General features: G+C 44.1%; 1 long non-coding RNA gene across 5 annotated transcripts in view; it reads right to left on the reverse strand.

The window, feature by feature from the left end:
• LOC135281768 (uncharacterized) overlaps positions 1–23,708 on the reverse strand; it is a 54,447-nt gene that overhangs the window by 20,429 nt on the left and 10,310 nt on the right. For 2 of the 5 annotated variants that reach the window (XR_010348283.1, XR_010348280.1), the window contains one exon: positions 14,062–14,164. The exons of the other annotated variants lie outside the window; for them this stretch is intronic. This is a non-coding gene — a long non-coding RNA (uncharacterized LOC135281768). Of the gene's footprint in view, positions 1–14,061; positions 14,165–23,708 lie in introns of those variants that run through there. 5 annotated transcript variants of the gene reach the window in all.

The following is a 23,708-nucleotide window of genomic DNA, read 5'->3' on the forward strand; positions in this document are numbered from 1 at the left end:
TAAATAAACCTTATGTGAAAAATGCCATTTTGAGTGTCTTGAGCTGTCAATTGCAGGAGAAAGTGATATTGATTTCTACAGAAACTTTATTTGAGTAACCTATTAAATGAAACTTATTTGACACCAGATGACTCCTGCAATTTAATTCCCGAGTGAAGTGTTGTCTCCAAGGCTTTGTGATGTTCTTTAACCTGAATGATGAAAGGCATTTTCCTTACAGCCATTTGCTGATGGATCTCAGGGTCTTTGCAAATAAAGTCCTCCAAAAAATCCGGAAGATGCTTTCACTGGCAAAGTGCAGCTGATACCCCAGATACCCCAGAACACACCAGGCTTTAGGAGCAAAGCTAAAGGTACAAAGAGCCTGAAAAGAGCTGCCAAACTCTGCGGCCTCCACCTAAACAAAAGTGCTGAGAAAAGCCCCAGGATCCAGGAGTTCAGTGGCCACAGGTGTTACAGTCCTGCCCCAGACAACACTTGTGCCAGGGCAGCCGAGCTCAGGGCTGGGGTATGCTCAGACCTCAAAACCTCCTCCCCTTCCTCCTGCACATTTCTATCCCCAAGTGCCTCAAGGCAAAGCTAGAGCTGCAGAGGCATTTGCTTTTCAGTCCAGCCCCCTCTGCATTGCACCTTGAAGACTTGTTAGCTGCCTGTGATCATGAAGCTGTCTGTCATGCTTCAGGGGCCACTCACTTCTGCTCAGCAAACCTTTTACACAGTTTGTTCTTTTAAAAGAAGCCAATTTATTTTTTATTTGAAATTTACAATAAACAATTAAATAGGAAAAGTGTCAGATTCCATTTCTTTCATCAAAATGGCTCAGTCATGTCTGGAATGCCAGCACTAACAACCCTAGTCCTTTGGTGCTCACAGCCCCAAGAGCTCATGCTGCAGCACCAGACCAGCTGTGTAGAGCTCTGTGCTTTGTCATACATACATGAACTAAAATATAACAGGGAACCCAGTGGTCATTGCTTCTCAGAACAAGGCCCAGAGAAATCAATTCACTCAAGGCACACACAGTCTGCTTGTTCAAAGAGGACACGGTACTGATGATACATGGATTCCACTGCAATGCACCCAGCTCAGCTCAGAGCTTCTCCCTCTGCTCCCAGGGTCATCTCCATCAAATTTAAACACAATAGCCGGGGATCTGGGACCTAAGAACTTGGACAGTAAACACTGCAGCCCAAAGAAAATCAGAAGAGCTTGTTGAAAACAGATAAGCTCTCAGCTAAGATGCACAGAGCACCACTGCCTGTCAGCAGCAGTGGAGGCTAGCTGGAACTGCTTTCTTGCAAAGAATCACATATGAGTTGTCATTCCAGGGACTGAAACTGGGCTTGACGTATACAGAGTTAAATTAATGATGACCCTTTCCATGTTAGCTGCCTGAGGGCTGGCAAGCAGCTGCCACAATCATGTTCTCACAACTGGCCTGTCTGCTGGGAGCCTGCAGGGCATCTCCTGCCCTCAGGAGGGTCCAGCCTGATCCAGAGCCACTGTCTCAGCCACTGCACAATCCAGCAAGGTGCTGTGCTCCCAAGACAACTCATACCACAGGAGTTATTCTAAGATCAGCCCAGCCTTCTGGAGGGAGACCTGAAAAGCTTACTAAAGCCTCAGATGGAACAGCAAAGGGAAATTAGGGCTCACTTATGCCACTGGCAATGCTTGGCAGCCCAGGATCCTGTCAGTTCAGCTCGCATGGGATCAGAATCTACACCACTCTGAAGAAGAATGAGGTTTTCCTGGTTGAGCACATGGCATGTATTGTCACAGAGGAGCAACCAGTCTAATCACCCTGTCAGGTCAAAGCAGCAGCTCCTGACAGAGACCAGCAATTTGCCACTGAAGCCAATTCCTGCCAAAGGTGCTGGGGGGCTGCTGGAGCCTGTTACAGTCAACGTACAGCTGATGGGCTGCCACATGGATCTCTCACAGCTGTGTACTGATAGCTGATGGAGTATATCCTTAAAGACAAGTTTCCATCCTTTAGTATGTTTGTTTTCTCTCCCTGCTTCCTTTCCAGATGCCAAGCCTTCTTTAAAAAGAAAGCACACAAAGCAGCATTTAATTTATAAAACACTACTTTCTTTCTGAAATTTCAGCAAAGCTGAAACTTGACTTGAAAATTAACATCAGCTGCATTTACTCTACAAGTAATTAATTCACTTCATCCAAGTGCTACCTTGGGAAAGAGAACAAGTCACAAACATATTCACCTGTCATTAAAAAAAGGCAGACAAAGTAAATAATTCAAGAGGTTTAAAAATAAATTCACACATTCATAAAGGCAGACTTCCAAGCTTCTTTTCATCTCCTCTCTGCAGCACCCTGCTGTATGTAATGGAACAGTGATACAAATATAAAGGGAGAGAACACAGAACAAGTCCTGGGCTTGACTTACTTGGAAACCAAAGGAGTCTGTTTGCAGTGACAGAGCCCTGTAGAATACACACAAAGGCTTCTGGATTTGCAGCTGGGCCCAAAGGAACCAGACCTTTGATATTCTGGAAGCAAATGCTGGCTTACAGAGCAGATCAGGCTCTTTTGACTGGATCGGGGAGGGAACCTGCAGTGCCTCCTCAGAGCTCTGAAAGGGGATATACAGCTGTGTTGTCTAACAGGAACCACATCAGCTTTGCTGCTGCATTTATGATGCAGCATTCATTACTATTGTGGTTCCAGCTGGTACTTTCAAGCCCTACATTTATGCTCAGCATCCTTACTAGAATGAAATAGTACTGCAGGTGCATCAGTGAGGGGGCTGGCTGCCCCTGCTCTTCCCAAAGTTCTGTGTGCTTCTGAAGGATGCCAGGAGAGTGGCATGTGCCTGACTCCACTGCCGTGGACCTCTGTCCCAGGCTGGGCCTGGGACTGTCCAGGGCTGGGTGCTGGCAGACCTCACCACAGTCCTTTGCCCAGGAAGAGACTGCTCAGGGACTTGCCCCAGAAGATTGTCCCTTCAGCAGTTAAAAAGCATTTCAGAAATGATGGGTTTGGAGATCATCCCTAGAAATAAGGAGGAAGAGTCTTCCCTGGCTCCAGTCTGCCCAGGATATTCTAAACCAGGGCAGTAAGGCTACACAGGATCGATGTTTCTTCCACCTAGCAGTATGTGCCTGACTATTCTACATAGAACTGGGAAACATAATTCCTAATACCAGGAGTAATGATCCAGGACTTTTAGTATCTTCAAAGTCTGTAGAATTTTATTTCCTGAAGTGTTTGAAAATTACTCTTTGCTAATGGCTAGCTAAATGTCTTTGAAGCTAAACATCTTTCTGGAGCCATGTCAAGTAGCTCAAAGCAGTCACCATCCCTTGGGGTACAGAAGTCACAGCTCACACAGATTTAGAGAAGTCCCTAGTTTAGCACTCACAGACTGAGGCAGGGAACTGTGCAGAGACAGAGCCCCAGCAAAGAGCTCCCTTTAAAGTATACAGAAGTCACGTGGTATTTTGTCTGTAATATTCCCAGTGCAGATTCTTTTTTTCCTCCCTTGACATCCACCAAGCTATCCTCTCCACTTTCAGGTCAAATATGCTTTATTTTTGAGAAATCCTTTTTTTCCTCCTCTTTCATAGAAGCAGCAACAAGTGTGGGAAGGTCTCTGGCACCTAAGACAGAATTCCTTGCAATGCCTTCTTGCTGAAGTCAAGAGGCTTCCTGTCACGTGAACTTAAATCGACCAACCTCATACAACAAAAAAAGTGAAGCCATCTTTCAGCAAAGAGCAAGAAATGGCAAATTCTGGCAGATCCATCCAAAGCAGTGATAGCATATTATTCCTTAATGCAGTGTCAGATACTTCCATAGTACAAAGGAACTATATGGATGTTACTATACATTGCTCAAAGATTTTGTGCTGAATCCCCTATCTGGGCAGCTCTGTGGTAGGATGCTCTCACTCCTCATCAACTACATGAGTATGTGGCTCCTTGAAAAGATTGCATTTTATCTTTCACTACATGAAGAGCTCCTATTTTCTTTTAGTTCAGTGTACACATATCCATACTGAACAGCACTTTGCTCACATGCTGCCTGCTTTCCCAAAGACTCAAAAAAAGTCCTTCCAGTGTGTGCTGGCAAGAGACAGGATCCCAGCAGGCCTGCTGCACCAAACACTTGGACTTTATGATACAGGCCAGAAGGAGCAGAGAGCCAGCATTCAGACTGACAAAAAAGGGATTCTTTTAGCATCTCCTGTGGGGACTGCATGGGACACCAGCATTCTTTGGGCCCACGAAAACTGGCTTACAGCTGGCTGTGACAGAGAGGAAAAAAAAAAACTCTCTTACAAATGTAGTTCCCTGAAAGTGTTCCTCCTTGGAGAAGGATAGAAAGAAATGAGGATCTGAGGGTGCCCCTCTTGGGGTGTGCAGCAGAAGCAGGATAGCTCAGGTTGTGCTGCTTTGTGACCTGTGATGACAGCTGAACACTGGGGATCTTCCAGGAGCTGGCTGAGCCAAGACTGAAGAGGAGTTGGTAAAGATGTGCTCAGGGTCTAGCACGGAGGCAAGATCAATGTGGATCTGGAAGCCTGGCACAGAGCCCTGTGGTTATCTGCCAAGGTGAGGGAAGAAGAGCCCTGTGTCAGCACAGCTTCTGTCAGAACTGCTCTCAGTCTGCCTCAGCAGCCACCACTCCTCTGCTTGGGAGGAGAGAGAAGAGCTCCTCTTTGATAGAATTTCATTTGTTCTCTTTTGTAATCCCAGCAACAGGATGGAAGCAGATAATGTGCAATTTGTTTTAATTCAGCTTTATCTTGTCAGTCCTAGCTATAACACTGCAACAAACATCATTCTGAAGAATAGAAATGTGATGGAGCAGGGTGAGATTCTGCAAACCTTATTGATTACATCACAAGTCATCACTATAAATATTTGAAGGAGAGAAAAACTCTTGATCTAAACATGTTCATGTAACAAATTGTGCAATTGAGAGTGAGTGAGAGATGGTTCTAACAGAAGAGGGATGCTAGAAAGCAAAGCATTTAAGCTGCTTAGCTTTCAACCCAAATAACATCCATTAAATGGAGCATTGTGGAATTCATGCTGTGAGAAAAGACATACAAAAGGCTCAGTGTTCAGGAGCCTCAGAAGCACGTGAATAAAGCATGTCATGAAGGAAGCACTGTGTTTCTAATCACTACAGAGAAACTAAAGCACTTTCTACAGCTCCTTTAGGGGCCAAGAGCTGCTGTGAAATTGAGGGAGCCTAGAATTGCTGAGTGGAGAAGGGTGCTGACAGCCATTACAGACAGGAGAACACCAGAGTAGCACAGCAAACCCTGCTCGGTGTTCCAGGTTTGTTACTGTGCCAACACTTCTCACTGTGCAGGAAGCAGAGAACAGGGATGTCTGGCAATCCCTGGCCAGCTCGTCTGCCCTTGGAAAAACCCTGGGCTCTTGCTCTTCTTCAGAATAAAGTCAAATTCGGGGAAAAGGCAATGCATGCTGTCAGCACAGCAGTCAGTAGCAGCTGAGGGCTCTCACCAGCTCTGCAGAAGTGATGAACACAGCCAGTGGCTGCTCCCCCAGAGCCAGCACCTGTGGCCACAAAGCCTGTTCTTTCCTTGTCTGTAGGAAGGAATCCTGATTCATTCAGACAGCTTGTATTGATCTTCTTTTTGGTTTTTTATAAGAAATTAATTGTGAGGCAATTTACCCTCTGTTTAAACTTGAGTAGATATTGTGACACTTCTCTCTCTGACAATTTTATTGGGTAATAGCCACAGACAGTGTAGGTGTGCACAGTCAGTCAGACCTTTCATACTATGTGTGTTCCCATAAAAATGATTGGGTTTAAAGCATTATTCTAGCATTGTTGTGATTGTACCACAGGACAAAGCAGCCTAAAAGGCAGATGTGAACTGAAGGCAGATCAGTAAGTGTGCCCTGATCCTCCCTGTCCTCCATGCCCAGCAGGGAGAAGCCAGACTGATATCTGCCTGCCAAAGCAGACAGCATAGAAGAGGAAAGCACAGCTCTGCTGAAGTTCAATCAACAAATTATATGCCGACACCCCAGCTCTCATGGGGAAGGGCCATATCATATTTCTCTGGCATCCCAGAGCAAACATGGCTCTTCTGTCACTCGAGGCACATTCTGCCCATGACAATGTCCCTGACTCAAGCTGTGGAAGTGCCCAGGCAGACAGTGCTGGGGCTGCCCTTCAGTATGACATAGCCAGAGCTCATGGACCTCCAGAGCCTCTGGTACCCCATCCCTGCCCCCAGATCTCCTACAACAATGTCCAAGGGCATGCTGTGCTGCTGCTATGAGCACCTAGTCATGCAGACAGCAAGCTCCGTTTATGGCACAGCTTCACAAGACAATCACTGAGAGCTGTCCTATTTTTTAGAATGTTTTAAAATACTCCACTGTATGCAGCTTGGAGGGGTTTTGATCTGACTGTAAAGCAAAGGACAGTCCCTCTTAAAAGCAAAACTGAAGGTATAATGATGATATTACCATCCCTACTATTCTAATTCCAAAGGAGAAACAGCTCCCAGTTTTAATCCTCGGGACTGTAGTGAGTTCTGTTTTACCCTTGAATTCTGTGATTTCTCTTGAAACCAATTGTCCTTTCCATAACCATTATGTGCCTTGGGGCAAGGCTTCTAGCAAAAAAAAAAAAAAAATTATTATTGAAAACATGGAAGTTCACAAAATTGACTTCTCAGCAGCTCAGACAACAAAGGCAGATGACATATTTGCTGCAAATTCCAAAGACAGAAAAGTATTGTTTTTATGGTAACAGGAACACCTGAATGAGACATTAATAGTTCCTTTAATCATAATTACAGAAGCTGTCCTTTTCCTGAAATGAATGAACACATTGGTAGCTTACCCTCAAACCCTCCCTAGTTAAATTAGTATTCCCTAGACTGGAGTTCAAACCAGACTGATGAAAGCCTGTGTTTCCTTTTGCTGTAGTAAAAGCATAATGACCAGGGATGCTCCTCTTGGCACAGGAATTTGCTCTGCATAAAACATTATAAACCATCCCAGGTTCAGCTCATCTAAAAGAAAGCTGCACAAGACGAGCCAGATGGCCCTACCCTGCAACTCTCACTTGGTCCTGAGGGAAATATACTGTAACCTAAGAGGTCTTTCCCAGCTTTTACTGTGATGACTTTGGAAGGAGAATATTTTTGCCCTGAGTAATGAAGAATCTACTCCTATCTATAAGTATAATGGCAGAATTGCCTCTGTCCAACGTGAGAGAGTTCCCCCATGGACTGGCACAGAAGCCAGTCCCTCACTGTCCCTCCACTGCCAAAACCTTGCCATGTAATCCCAACACAGGACAACGCTGTCTGCTCCACCTATTCCTCTGCTCCTCCTGGCCCCTGCCTCCACCTCTGCAGCAGGTCATGGAGGAGAGCATGGAACCAACCAGGTAAACAAAGGGGCTAAGAATCTAGATCACTCTGGATAAGTGCCTTTAACTGACACACACACCTTTGGCACTAGCTCCCTTGTCATCTAGGTCCTGCAGGTATTTATTAATGAAACCCTCCTGATTGTTGATTCATTTGATTGTTAAAGCTTGTGGAACTTGTGCCATTATTATTCATTGTTATTAATGTTCACAACTCAGCCTGTCTCTTTCCAATATGCTCCACAGAGGAAATCGAAGGCTGAAGCCAATCGTTGCAGTAAATGAGTGATGGAGATGCTGGAGGACAGGACAGAGCCCATTGCTCTGGGACTGAGGCAGGTTTTGGGAAGGACGTTAATCTTCAAGCACAGGGATTGCAAAATGAGTAGCTGTTTCAAGTACATTCTCTGGTGTGTGCAGTGCTTGCTCAGTTAAGTCACCAGGGAGCACCACCCTAACAAATCTGTATGTGCACAGGACCAGTGACCCAGGCCAGATTCTGATCTGTGTGCAGAAAGTTCAACACAACAACCCACACAGATGCTACAGGCCACATACAAAGCCTTGCAGAAAACACATCTCCATGTGATGGCTGAAGATGCCCTGAGGAAAAGCAGGGCTGGATAACCTCTGGAAGCTCTCTTCACTCCTTTGCAAGGCACAGGACAACACCAGAAGGACACAGCTGGTGGTGTCCCAGACCTCAGGAGTGCAAAACCCCAGTGTGCTGAGTCGGGGCAAACAGCATGCTGCTTGCTTTAGCACGCTCCCTCTCCTCCCCTTCTGCAAGCCTCCTTCACCTTTTCACAGCCTCTTTGCTGCACAAAGGTTTGCCCATTCTTGCATCACATATAAACACCACAGGTCAAGATGGTCCTGCTCCTGCAGGTTTGGTAGCTGGAATGCTTCTAAATCTTCAGCAGTGTTGTTATACCAGCTCTCCAGAACAATGTATTTGCTCAAGTTACATCTTTAGAGTCTACAGAGCCATCACATACCATATTCAAACCATTATTCATCTCAAACAGAGAATTCTGCAAAGCAAGAGGAAATAAAAGAGAGTTTAACACAGCTTTACTAAAATGGAATTTGCCAAAGACTCACAGAAAAATGGATTTAATTAGGGCTGCTAATGGGGAACAGTTTGTTCCTGTGATTTAAAACAGAAGTTAGATAGTGCCTGTAATTCCAACATTTTTAAATTATATATAGGGGGTTATTTCTCATTTCTACCTTAATTATAAAAATCCATCTTTATGAATCACAATTTTAAGGCAAATAAAGCAAAGGCAGTAAAAATGATGTTTTAGTTAATAAAACTTTTAAGAACTCACCAAAGAAGCAAAAGACTTCAGCATGGATGAAACAGACTTAACATAGCAAATCATAGTTGTAGGCAGTCCTCTGGACACTACTTGAGAACAGCATAACAAGGTTAAGATTTTTACTTGGGAATAGATGTGTTCTGTTACAAGAAATGAAATCAGGTGTCGATTTTAGGGAATAATGGAAATGTCCTCCATTTCATTTCACAGCTAGGTCTCTTTAAGTTGCAGGCATTAATTAGCCTGACATGCTCCAGATAATAATCCCAAATTCTAGAATTCTCTGCTACCCATTCTTACACTGACTACTATAAAATTTTCTGAATTGCCTGCAAATTATTCGTTCTGATTAAAGTGGACACAATTATAGAACTGTGAGCCTCTTCTGCAGCCTTTTGTTTTATTTAAAACTAACAAATGTTGGTTTTGTGAAATTTCTCCTGTTAGCTGGCTCTGACCACATGACCTACGTAAATGAGTCCCAGCATTGTAAAGCACTGAATGATTTAATTACAAATAGCCCAGACAACTGATAAGTAAGCTGGGTCTAACTTCTGTCACTGCTGCAGATTCTTCACCAACCATACTGCATTTTAATATTACACCTTGGATCAGAACAGAATCAATGAGTGAAGTTCAAATGTGGCACGTTTCCTATTTCTCTGACAGCTTATTTCATGGATCACAGGGACCAAAGTACAGCTGCTTATTCAACAGAGGAAAGAATGAATCAATTTTCATTCTTTAACACACTGTGTGACCTATTATCTTATGTTCTATCCTTTACAATGGCTTCAGTCTCTTCAAGACCTTCAAATTTGTCAGATACAGAAAATTTAAAATAATGACAAAATCCCCTGCCCTAGGTCTGCTTCCAACTGACTGACTGCTCTGCTGGTAATAAGTCCAAATCGAAGCGATTAGGTCACTCAGGTTGAATTAAACAGACAAATTATAGTCCTAGATCATTAAAAATGAACCAATCTTCTGGAAGATTTCTGTGACTTCACTCCAAGCTCCCCACAAAAGGCACTGGATGCCACAAAGCTTGTGATCCTCATGTGCTCCAGTTTTCTTCCCCTACTTCAAACATGAAGGACTAACATGACAGGATGGCAGCCGGGCAGCAGCTGCTGACCTGCACATTGCACAGGTCGCCCCAGTGTCTGCCCTGTGCAGCAGCATGAGGCCAGCTCTGGGCACCCAGGCCAGCAGGCGGACAGACACAGAGGTGCAGGGCCCCCTCCCACCCCACTGTCACAAAGACCTTGCCACTCCAAGGGGATATCAGAGCTCTACTGCTCGGCTTACCCCACCAGACTCCCTGAAGCCAGCAGATAATGTCACAGTTCTTTAGTTTTTCTTTTTCTTTTTTTTTTAGAAATAGCCCTTGGTATTGGGGTTTAAAATACTTTCTGTGTACCCTGTATTTATCTTCTTTTACTGTTAACCCCAGTTAATTGGTGACACTTGTATAGTTCCTTTCATTGATAACTTCGTATCAGCTTGTGCTTTTTACTGTAATCAATTTTCAGAATAGGAAGCTTATATTCTGAAAAGGAGAACAGAGCACAAGGGCGAGTGCTGTGGTCACCCTCGGCAGCAATGGGCACCACAGGCACCATGCTGGCACCCCAGAGTCAAGGCAGCAGGGCCCCTGCAGAGCCAAGGGCAGCAGGCAGCAGCCTGGCACCAAAACAGAGGGGCAGCTAAAGTGCCAGACAGATGGTGGACTGACAGCATGGCCTGAAGTAGAAACTCTGAAAGTGACAAACTAAGACAATTCTACCAGCAAAGAGGATTTCTGGATCTCCTTTTTCAAACTCTTCTCCTGCCTCATTCTACTTTATGACTGACCCCGTGAGGTTTGCCTGGCCTTAAGACATAAAAGTAATAAATCCAACCTTACCAGGATATTACCCAGATGAAACACACATATCACAGCCAACTTTTATTTGCTTCTCGCTCTGCATATCCAGTAGTTCAAATCTAGGGCTTTCAAAGCAGTGGATTTGACAAATAGCAGTACTTCAGGACACTCGGGCAGACAAATTGCTTTTTCCAGTTCATAAGATGAATCTGGGACAAGCATGGGTCACTAAATGGTCACAGCAAATGTTTTAGTCCAGACCTGTGTTTAAACAGGCCATGAGATGTAGCAGAGGTGGATGGTTTGCTTTGCTTTCCCCTGAGAGACTAATTTTCCTTTTTTATTTTTCTGCCTTTTGTGAAGGAAGACCAAAGACCCATCACAGCTCAGGATGGCTCAGCAGTAGTAGCCATTCCACTTGCTGCTTTAGTGTAGAAGGAAACAAGACAGTCAGCTTGTGAGAGCTGCTGGCTGAACTGTAAACTCTTCAGTATCTGCTGTCTCTTTTCTTACCCAGCCAGGAGTGCACTGCAGCTAAAGAAAACACCTGAACTTCCCAGTGATCAGGTTTTGGCACAGTTCTGGAGGACTGTAATGTGAAATGGAGGCTGAGCAGCCAGCAGGTAGTAGACAGATGATGGTTTGGATGATGCTCACCAGATCAGCTTTGGGTGCACAAATGAGAACTGTGCATGAACAAATACCACCACAGAGGTTACGCTCAGCGTGCCTGTCACCAACACCCATTTGTCCCCTGGCTAATGGAGACAAATGCCCACCATGTTCTGCTGAAGTAATGTTCACAATGGAGTTCTAACATAGCCTTTTCCCTTCATACAGTACAAATTAACAGTCCGCAGCATTTGAAAAATGGCCCTAATCCCTGTCCACATGGGGAGTTTGTTCCCAGTGCAAAGTGCCAGATTATGACAACAATATATATTTCAAGTGGGTGAAAATGAATGAATAACAACATCCTGACAGTGCTGCTATTCCTGAGTCTTAGGAGCTGGGTAAAACTGACAGTGCAAGATGAATATGGCACTGAGATGTTACTATGCATAGCTGGTCAGGAGAATCCAGACTTACTTGTCGTTACAGATGGGTTAATTCTAAAGGCTGCATTTGATTCTGAGCCATAGTTGCTCTCTAAGGAAATAGGGAAGGGTCAATCACATGAAGGACTGAATTGCAGTGATAAATGGGTGATAGTCCCATTTATGAAGAAAGCATCAATGATCCTAGAAACAAAGGATGCAAATTTGCCTGTTGCCTCTGCCTCCAAGAGCAGGCTGAGTCCCCTGCCCACCCCTGAAGGATCCAGTCAAACGGAGTGGACAAGTCACCTACAACTGCAATCAGGAAGGCAGGACTGTCCCCAGCTGGTGGGATCACCGTCACACACCAAATATCCATTAGCCCATTTTCATAGCATAAACATCACAATGTGCCAGGGAAATTATTTGCTATCAGGCTGACAGAGGAAAGCCAGTGTGACCCCAGGATCAGATGTGGCTCTTTACCAGGAATCCTGTGGAGCCCAGATGTACTCAGGATTTCAATAGGCTTCAGAGACACCCCTGGAGCACAACCCCATGTGCTAGCTCAGAGCAATGGTCGAACACAGACACTGCTCCAAAGGACTCTGATCATGATCTCAAGAACACCTCACCTTGTCTGCTACAGGCTTTTCAGAACCATCTGCTAATGGCTGTGGCCAAAGAGAGGCCCTCAGTCAGCCAGCCTCCCATGGCTCAAGGAGCTTTCTCTCAGATTGTTTTCATGGTGGTGCTGAGGGTCCTTCCATGGCTTGTAACTGCCAGCAGCCAAAAGCAGCACTCCCCAAGCTCAACAGAGGATCCCCAGCAAGGGGAATCCCTGTCTCAGTTACTTCTGCCCATCCCCTGCAGTGCTGTGGCATGTCCCCTACACCTGTAGCATCAGGTAGGCTACATCATCAAAGAAGGCTCGGCCTGCAGTAGCAGGCAAGGGTCACTCATTCCCCAATACTTGACACAGCTGCACCTTGTTCCCACTTCAGTTTAAACACAATCAAGGGCAGATCTTCCCTGTCCTCAGAAGATACAGAGCATGTCCCTTGCACCTGTACCTCTTTCCAGGAGTAGAGATTTCATATTACAATAACCTTGCAGTACATTACCCTGGTGAAATCATCGTTGCAGTGATGTCAGGATGGTCTCTGAGCCTCTTACCCCAGACACCCTCCTCCCCAAGAGAAGCTGGTTCCTGTAATTACAAAGTGGAGTCATATTAGAAGAAAACTAATCAGCTTCCTGGATGCCAACAAATTAAATATTAATCTAACTATTGTGAAAACAAAAATATTCATCTTCAGATATTTTCTGGCACAAGTGTCAAAATCAGAGTGGAACTAAGATTTTATTCATTTTCCATTATCAACTCAGATAAAAACACTCAGAAAAATGGGCAATGATGTGCAGAACCACTCAGCACAGATAATTACAGAGTAAGTTTAGGCAGCTAATCACTTCTAGAATATGCTTCAGATCAAGATAACTGACTGGCTTGTTTCCTTGCCTTGTTAAATCGGGCAGATTCTCAGCTTTGCCTAACGGGCACGGAGCTCCCAGAGTCAGCATCTTTAACAACAGGGCTGTCTGGCAGGCATGCTTATCTCACCAGTCAGAAGCAGACTGAGAGATGGTGTCCCTGCATCAGGAGAGCAAGACACAACAGAGGCAACAGTGGCAGTTGGGGCAGGCAGTGGGCAGGGCAGGGACAGTGGGAGAAAGGCAGGGCAGAGCAGGGTATCTGTGGCAGCGGACAGGCAGACAGCCACAAGCAAGGACATATTGAATAAGGATGAGCCACAATCTTTGGGTGTATTCTGCTCAGGATCCCAAGGGCTTGGCACATGGTACTGACAGAAGTCAGTGAATTATTCCAGCTGAGCCTAAAAACAACTCAAGCTTTTGTCGATATAAACCAAAAATGACCGTGCTCTCATTCTGGAAGAAACTGTGGTATTAGAAAGCATAGGTTTGACAAGACAAGCTAAAAACCTACACTCTTCAGATTCCAGTAGGTCTATGCCATATTAATTATTAATCAACATGTTTTCTTAAAGTAGTGTCTCTGTGCCTTTAATTTTCAATTCCCTTAATGCTAGGAGGATCTCTGCTGGCAACACATAAATTATTAACAGAGTTAAAACAATATTTGTTTTGCCCCAAAAACATTTTTGAATGCTGTCCTCATACCAGTTACATTTTTCTGAAACTTTAATGAAGGTCTCTAATTTCCTCCAGACTCATGGCTGAGGCAGAGGCTTTGCTGGGCCTTTGATTTGGCTGTGGGAGCACATGTGGCACCACATCCTCACACTGTTCATCCCACTGGCGCTGGGGGAGTGATCAAGAAAAACAGCTGTGATGAGGCAGGAGAAACAGCAGCATGTCTGTAATTAGGAATTTCAGTTGCTGAGTTCAGAGGTTCTGTTTTTCTAGTGACTGTTCTTCATTTTTTTTATTTCAGCAGCTGTCCCTAGGCTCAGCATAGAGAGCCCATGCTTCACTCTTCTTGGAATACTTTTCTCCTAACAAAGAAAAACACAATGCAGTTCCTTTAATCTACAAGAGAGCCATTTTGATTCAGCAAAAGGATACTTGAAACATCATGGGTTTAAGAATTTTATGCAATCTCAGCCACTTCTCTCTCTGCCAGGGAGCATATAAAAAATTAAAACCCCAAATATTGCTTCTTGCTCTTCTAGGCCCTAATTACAAATACATTTTCAAAAGGAGGAGTCAACTTAAGCCTAATATTGTGTGAAATCTCATACTTTCAATACAGTCTTCACTTGATGTGGATTGGTAATTGGAGCTGTGGAATCAATTTTTCCCACACTTGAAACACTCAAATGAGTATGAAATGTGTTGCATTTGTTCCATGCACGTTTACAGTTCTGCACTTTGCTTGGAGTGGAATGATCATTCTGATGTATTTTTTATAACAGAGCAACATTTCCTCAGACTTTGATGTTTCATGTACAGAGCTATTATAACCATTTGCCATTTAGGTGCATGATCCATGGCTAATCTCCAAAGCTTTGATGCATGCAATAATTATTACTATTGATGTCATTGCACCATATTTAAAATACGAACATCTCATTGTAAGTCTACAGCTAACAGAAAAGAAAGGCAATCAGTCCACACCAAGACGGGAAATTCCCTGTTGGTAAACATCTGAAGGCATGTAAGATGACATTCCACAGGCTCCAGTGAGGCAGTGATTGTGAGTGCAAGGGCTCTGAAAACAGAAGGGTGATGCAATGTGTGTGCTGGCCTCTGCACTGAGAACAGCACTGGGAAATTGAGAACTGGGGTCTCCAGATGACATATTCTGACAATCTGTCTTTGAAGTTTGACTCTGAACTCAAACACATGGCATGTTTCAGCAGCTCCTGCACCTAGGCCTCTAAGTAATTTTATCTGTGCCCTGTGTCACTGGCATTCTGGATACCAATATTCATTCAAACCACGGTTTCCAGACATGACTAAGCAGAACACCTGGAAGTGTCTGAGCTCTCTCCTGCCTTTTTATGAAATCTGGGTCTGAATAGATTGTTAATTGGGACACTGTCATGCATGTTTTCAATGAGGGCTGAAAATGTGTGTGCCTGTATTAATACTTTCAACTTGCTAAAATGTACCTTACAGGTCTCTAATTACACTGAAACAAACTGCATTAATGTATTTAGTTAATGGTCCATTTATGCTACTGGCAACTGTTTCTGGAAAGTCAAATTAACAACTCTGAACATCTGACTAATAGAAACAACATTATGTTTTGATTGTACATGAATGTTAATGGTTAATAAATTTTCAAAGCTTCTGTATCAGAATGAAATCAATATTTCCTTTAATTGCCTTAGCATAATGCTGTAACTGTGGAAAAACTTACTAGAAAATAATGACAGAAAGCAGACCAATGTCTTCAGCCTAAAAAGTCACATGGGTCTGAATGCACTGGAAATAGTCTGCCTGGAGCATATAGGACAAGATTAGTTTACTTCTGAAAGGTGGAAGGCTGAAGCTGCTAAGCTTGGCCTGTGCCCTGGGAAGCCAGTGAGAAAGCTCAGAGAAAAAAAAGAAAGCAATTCTTATCTCTATTTGCCGGTCCTGTTGTTGGGCACATGTGGAATGTTGTTATGGAGATTGTTTACCAAAAGTGATTTCTTAATTGGACTCTGGTGATAGTTGTTTGGATTGATTGACCAATTAGGTCAAGGCTGTGTAGTGACTGTCTGGTAAAAGGTCACAGATTTTTCTTTAGAATAGTTTAGTATTAGTATAGTATAGTATAGTATAGTATAGTATAGTATAGTATAGTATAGTATAGTATAGTATAGTATAGTATAGTATAGTATAGTATGTAGTGTAATATAATATAGTATAGCTTAAAAAAGCCATTGTTCAGCCTTCTGAATCATGGAGTCAGAGCAGGTCATTCCCTGGATGGGGGTCATCCTGCATCGATATAGCCCCACTCTTATCTTTGGGGTGGCTCACTGTGAAGCTATCATGGCACCACAAAAAGGCCTTGGCAGAGCTCATGTTTCTCTGTTTCACTTCTGAAACAAATGAGCTGAATGCAGCATCTTGATCTTTAGCTGGTGACAAAACAGCTAACATGCTTCAGCAAGATGACACAGAGCACCCAAATGTCATTATCACCTGTCAGGGCACTTCATTTTATTTCTTCAACAGAGATCCTTTTTAAAGCTGCATTGTGAAGGAGAGACCAAGTTAATCTAGAACTGAATCAGGCATTTCATTCTGCAATACAGCAGTACAGATCAGAAAGCACTAGGAAGGAGGTTAAGCAAATGCAGAATCTCTCTGAAAGGGCAATATCAAGCACCTGACAAGCCCAAATGCCTGCCCAGAGCACCCTGAGGTCACAATTCTTCTGCTGGGAACAACCACCTCACAGAAGCCCTCCCTAGCTGCCAGGCCACCTCCCATTCTGGCATTTGCCTATTGGTGAGACAAAGTCTAATCACAGTTTTAATATTATATGACTTAAGCATTATATACAGCAAGTTTAGAATGCAGGAGATTAGTGAGCAAGCCTGGTCTGCAGTCCCTTCATTGTGGATCTGGCCAAGAGATCCCCAGAGTGGTATGTAAGGATGACACAGATTTGTTTGTATCTGAGCAAATTGCAAAAGAAGAACCTCTGGGATATTTAAGAATTCAGGTGACAATATAGCACAGAACAATCTTACTTTAATACCGATTGCCAGCTACCCTTCATCATTCAGGCTGTTTAAAATAAAACAGAAGCACCAATGAGGTGCATTTTCCATAAAAATATATTCATGTATCTAAATTTGGTTGTAGTGGTTTGACCCCAGCTGGAGGCCAGGCACCCACCAAAGCTGCTTGATCACTACCCTCCACAAGTAGACGGGACAGAAATTATAACGAAAGGCTCGTGAATTTATACATAGGCAAGGAGAGGTCACTCACCCATTAATGTCACAGGCAAAAAAGACTTGGCTTGAAGAAATTTATTTAATTTATTACCAATCAAAATCAGAGCAGAATAATGGGAAGCAAAAAAAAAAACCAAACAAAAAAACCCCCCAGTGAAAATACCTTCACTCCACCACTCCCTCCTTCATGGGCTTAACTTTATTCCCAATTCTCCACCTGCTCCCCTCAGCAGTGCAGCAACAGGGGGAATGAGGGCTACTATTAGTTCATCCCACGTTGTTTCTGCCACTGCTTCTTTCCTCTGATGCAGTGGGCAGTCCCTCACAGGGAGACAGTCCTCCACAGACTTCTCCATGCGAATCCTTGGGCTGCAGCTCTTCATGAACTGCTCCAGCACGCGTCCCTTTCCAGGGGGTCAGCCCTTTCGGCACAGTCTGTTCCAGCCTGGGTCCCCCACAGGGTCACAAGTCCTGACAGCAAACCTGTTTCAGCTCTCCAAAGGACCCTGCTCCCGCACAGGCTTCCCATGGTGTCACAGCCTTCTTTGGGCATCCACCTGCTCTCGTGTGGCATCCTCTAGGGGCTGCAGGTGGATTTCTGCTCCCCCACTGACCTCCACAGGCTGCAGGGCACAGCTGCCTCACCATGATTTTCACCACAGGCTGCAAGGACATGCCTGCTCTGCCACCTGGAGCATGTGCCCCTGCACTCCTGCAATGACCTGGGCATTTGCAGAGATGTTCCTCTCGTATACTCTCACTCCTCTCTTCTCTGCCTGCAATTACCTATAAATAATAATTTTTTTTCTTTCTTAAATATGTTATCCCAGAAGCTTTAGTGCAATCACTGCTGGGCTCCGACTTGGCCAGTGGCCTGCAGCCAGCTGGCATTGACTCTGTTGGACTTGTGAGAAACTTCTGGTAGCTTCTCCCAGAAGTCCCTGTTACCATCCCCTGCTACCAAAACCTGGCCATGAAAACCCAATACAATGGTGTGCAATCCCATTCTCTGGCATAATACTGGTAACACATTAACCCTAGCTCTGTGTGTTTGACCTTTCCAGCGTCAGCCTTGGCTTCTTAACTCCCTATTCAAACTTAACCTCTGCAGGAAGCAGAATGAACAAGGTTTGCTCAGTACCTGTAGCACTTTGCCACTTAGTAGCTGCCCAAGTCTTACTGTGCAGAGAACACAGCAAGAACAAGACCCACTAGGAGGGAAGCATTACAGGAACCCATAAGGAAAATTCAGTGTTGAAAATGCTCTGAATTTATTTTCACTTTTTCAGGCCTACTTTGGAAATAATTATTGTTATTACTGAACATTTGACTTGATTTAAAAATGAATATAAAACTGAGAATAATGGTGATATTACCTTCCCCAAGGTGGGCATCAAAGGTAGAGAGTTTTGTCTTTAACTCACAAGTCTAAAGATGGGATGCAGGTACCCACATAGCTTCTGAAGTCCAAAAGGGGTCTCTAGAAAGGATGCAGGTATCCCTCAAAAAGAAAGAGGAGGAAAAAAAATTGGGCAGCTATTGCTGCCCTTGTCACTCTGTCAACAAATCAATGAATAAGCTCAATATCAACCATGAGAGCTTCAAATGATGCATTATTTTGTCATCCTCAACAAGTTACTAGACAGCTTCCCTACCTTTGATTTCTGTTGCAGAGAAATACAAACTTCTTCTGAACAATCTGACAGTACGGTGGCAGAATAGGCTCTGCACAAGTTCACCATATACCCTTATCTCCTGCTAGCCTACAGAGATGGTATAAAAACTATGGAGAAGTGACTGCATCCTAGACAGCAACAACTACAGCCAGTGCACAGCAAAGTCACAGACAAAATGAAGAAGGATGGAATGCCATGCATGGAAAATTGCAACTACCTTTTCTTACTACCTGAGGTTTCTCATTTTGCTGCTTAATCACTGTTACACATGCAGTGACTACTATCTCTGTTAGACCACAGCTTGCTGTAGCCAAAGACTGTACATACACACTGTGTGAAACTGTCTATAGCAACAGAAGTTTATATCCCACTGGATATATTTCTTCTGAACACCAGAGCAGAAAACAGTAGCTGATTCCAGAGCAGAAAGGTAGAGCCTGTGATAGAACAGCAGTCAGACCTTTATCACAATATTGCATCTGAGTGGTGCTTGAAAAACTGTCCCTGCATCATGTCTCCAGACAGATTTCTCCTCCTTTTTCCCAAAGAGGCCTAAAAACATCTCAGGGCTAGGTTCACAACAGCTCTCACCAAGCAGGCAAAGAATGAGACACCAGCACCCTTTTTGTCTACTCAGCACTCTGCCCCTTTCTGTCTAGGATCTTTTTGGCCAACTAACTATTTAGAAGAGTGGAGAAATTCAGCTATAAGGAGCAGTCCCAAATTCTTGCAGCAAAATGCTAGAGTTGCTTATGATCTGGACACACAGAAGAAATACCTGTACAGTATATAAATCACCTGTCATCATCCTCTCTGGAAAACTCATTACTATAATAGTCTAATCATTGTGATATCCAGTGGCATTATTCCTGCTAACATTAATCCTTATTAGTTCATCTAGTATTAATGTACATGTCACAAGTATTTCTACATGATTTTCCAGCTTCTTGTGTCCTTAAGACCATCCTGGTTTCTGCTTCAAGGAAAAAAACTGTTCATTCATCACCTGTAAGACAGTCAGGCACTCAAGTGCCCAGATTTCAACCTAAGGAATCCCTTCCTTAGGTCTCCCAGTGTCTTTCTCTTAGTGAAAAACATACATCATACCCCACCACCTTGCAAGTTCCTTGGTATAGGGGATGTGTGTTTTCATTTTGTTATTTTGTACACATACCACAGAACTGAGGCTGAGTTCAGCATCAGTGTTCAACAGGTAGTAACAACCTGTCCACAACACTGGAGTCACAAAGTCCTTCCAATATGCAGGGTCAGTCTTTCAAAGGGAGGGAGGCACTGTGGTTTCACATACCTGCTTTTCTGTGTCTGCACTGTCCCCTGGGGACCAGTGTGGGACCAGCCTGCAGGCAGGTCCCCCAGTACAAGACATTAGCCTCAGTCTGCAGCAGGCAGCACAACCACTACCAAGAGACAATTTTTCCTGTAAGAACAGGAGTGGGGATCACTCTGCTCAGCCTGGGCATCTCACCACAGAGCCAAGAGTTTTACTACCAATTCCTTCAATGCTGTTTTACGTTTCACTAGCTCTGCCTTAAACATGGCTGGAATGTAAAGCAGAATTCCAGGCGAGGAGCATCAGCTAACCCATGCTGCCCTCCTCAGGAGCCGAGCACAGCCTGCACAGGGAATGATGGGCTGCTTTGCATAAACAGGCACACCATGAATTTCATTTTAGTAAAAGCTAAAGAGCTTCTCAAAAGGAAGGCCCTTGTCTACAGCACTAAACATGCTCGTCTTCAGCTGAAGCTCAAGGAGTGAGAATAATCCTTTCTTTGGGACAAACACGCACTCAGGAGATGCAAAGGGAGACAAAGAGCAGGTGCTACATTAGTGGCAGCAGCAACACCCACTGCATACACCTGGTGGAGCAAACAGCTGGGTGGAGATTAAAGGTAGCAAAACCCGTACTCCTTGCTTCACATCCTTATGCAGTGAACAGCAGACAAATGGGGATTTCTCCATAGCACATGCCATCACACCCACACACAATGAGCTCTGCTGCTCGATCACAGTCACTGACTCAAAACACCAGTACCATTCTATTGCAACAGATAACTTTATAGCTCAGAAAGAGAAACATCCAGAGACAAAGCAATCGGTCCACCCACTAACAGGAATATGTTTCCCAGAACCAAAAGGGGATTGTCCAGTCATAAGCTCCAAAAGGGGAAAAGGGGCGAGTATCAAACAACAGGGAGACAGCAATCAAAATAAAAACATCAATGAATCACCTGAAGTGGGAAAAAGGAGGATTTTAGCATTACATCAGTATGGGGAAAAAAAAGAAAGTCATTGAGAGAATTCCAGCTAGTTATGTTCCATTGAAGAGCTAGAATTCAGCACAAGGTTATTGTGTTTGAAAGATGCAACTCCATATGGCAACGTCATGGTCTGGCATGTGCCACAAGGGCTGCCAGGAATGGTGTCACAGTAAAGGGCCTTTAGCTTCTTTTCCCATGAGAGGAAAAAGCTAGAGCAACCATATCCAAAGCAGATATCTGGAGGCAAGCTGTGGCACATGTCAGAGATTATGTCTATAGTCCAATGATGTTTAATTCTTTTGCTCTCATCTACCACCTAGAGACAACTTTGCATTTTGCTTTTATCACCAAACTCTATTCTCATTCCAGTCCACAGAGGCTGATGAACAATATTTCTTTATTTTTCATTTCAGAGGATCATTACTTACGTTGAACTCATTTGTCCCTAACAGAGATGTAAGATGTAGTTCCCTATAGGAATTCAGAGTTATTTAAAGTTCTTTTCCAATATCCAATTTGCCTGTTATTTATTTAGGGAGTTATTTCTGCAGGAACACTGCAGCTGAGAGGCACTTTGACTTGTTACCAGCACTGGCCCTAAAGGTGGCCAGAAGTTGGGGCAGGCAGCCAGATGGTAACATTGTAGATTAAAGTAGTAATTACAACAGATGTTAAAGAAATGTTCTTCAATGTTAAAGAAAGCAAAAGTAGCAAAGTCAAAGGAGGAAAAGAAAACATAAACAAGGAAATACACAGTGGTGCTTAGGGTAATCAGAGCACAGGAACTAGAGTGTGCTCCTGAGAAAACACTTCCCAGACACCATTCACTTCAGAGTAGCTCTCCTTATGCATGCCGAGATGCTGCTAGTGTGGCTGGCATATCACCTCTCCGGAGGCCATCAGCCACACCTGTGTTGGCAGGATGGCTCCTGAACCACTGCTCAGCAGAAGGGCCTGCCTGCACGCAGCAGAGTGTGGGGCTGGTCCCTCCTAGGAGCAGACTTGCAGCCCTGACTCTGCTCTGCTGCAGACATACTGCACAGCCCTGGGCAAGCCTCTTCACCTTTCTCTGTCAGAAGCACTGGCGACAATGACATTCCTCACACACTCACAAGAAAGTGATACATTTGTGACTGCCTGGACCTGCACTGAGCCTGTCTGAGAGGAGAAGAGACTGAACAAAGCCCTGTCACCCAGCATTCCCAGGCACCCTCCCATGCAGCTCTCAGCAGACATGCAGTGAGGAAAGGGAATGGACTCAGGCAGGTACCAGGAGCTGAGCAGCCTTGTTTGCACAGAACTTCTCTGGAATAAAGCTCCTTGTGAGTAAGACCTAGCCAGGCCCCTCTGCACAGCACCATGATGCCCACCCAAAATTCTGTGGCACTTGCTTGGCAGCACCAAGATTACCTGCATTCTCATTAACTATTATGGGCTTCTGAATGAGCATTAAGGAGGTAAGCCCATGCCCCAAACACAAGGCAGCTGCTAATTATTCCCACTGTTAGTCTCCTCTGGTCTCACTCTGATCATTTAATGGGAAGAAGATTATGTAATAATCAAATGTTGGAACCAGCAGAACCCCCACTCCAGCAGGGGATACACATTATTTACCCATAAAAAAGGGTTATTACCATGTAAACTGTGATTAATTAATTTCACAGAAGTTATTTCTGTGGCATGTAAATGGAAAGCTTCCTGCAGAGGAAAAGCTGGGGAGCTGGCTCCATCCCGACAGTAACACAGACATGCAGTGAGGCAGCCCTGAACTCAGCCACAGGACTTTTGTGCTATACAGTGAACAACCAAGTGTGCAAAGCAGTGGGAATGGTGGAGACTGGAGTGTCTGCTTAACCCAATACCCATTTCCATCTATCCACAACCTCCTGACCATCTCAGTTTCTCCAGCTAGCAGGCTGCTAGCCCCTTCACAGGAATATAAATGCATGTTCTTCAACCATCATCTACTGCACAAGAGTCTCCATAAACATTCCCAGGGCTTCAACTGACCACCTCACAGAGAACTCTGAATGCTGACTGAACCTCTTCTTCCTCTTTCTTCCTTCACCCCAATCAATCACCAAAACATCACTGGATCAGGACCTTGCCTACCCATCTGTGACATCCATGCAACACAGCACATGTCTCCCAAATTTAGACCTGACTTCCATTGCTGGTATTACAACTTTCACTGCAAGAATTAAACACACCACAGCTTATAGCTGCAGTTATCCCTGATGAGCCAGAGGAAAATTTTAGAGGTAAATAAACCAACAGTAAAAAAGACTGGCCCTAAATGTAAATCTGCATCATACATAGCTTCTTCCCTGGAATGTCTCAAGTTGAGAATAACATAGACATGTAGGAGTAGCCACATGGCTTCAAATCTGAAGTCCATTCAGCTTAATATCCTGCTTCTGGCAACAGACAGAAGAAGAATGTCTAGCAAAGAATGTAAGAAATAGAAAAGCACATAGCAGCATGTTCCCAATCTCCAGTGATGCACATACAGTTTGAAAAATTCTGAAGAGAGAATGTGGTGGGGCTTTGGTGATTAATATTCACAGGTGGATTTCAATTCCACAATTTTTGCAACTTTTAGCACCTACAACATCCTAACACAAGGAGTTCCACAGCTCCAGTATGCAGAGTGTGAAGAAGAACCTCCCTTTTGATTTTTTT

Source organism: Passer domesticus, chromosome 15, assembly GCF_036417665.1.
Source record: "Passer domesticus isolate bPasDom1 chromosome 15, bPasDom1.hap1, whole genome shotgun sequence".
Classification (NCBI taxonomy): Eukaryota; Metazoa; Chordata; class Aves; order Passeriformes; family Passeridae; genus Passer; species Passer domesticus.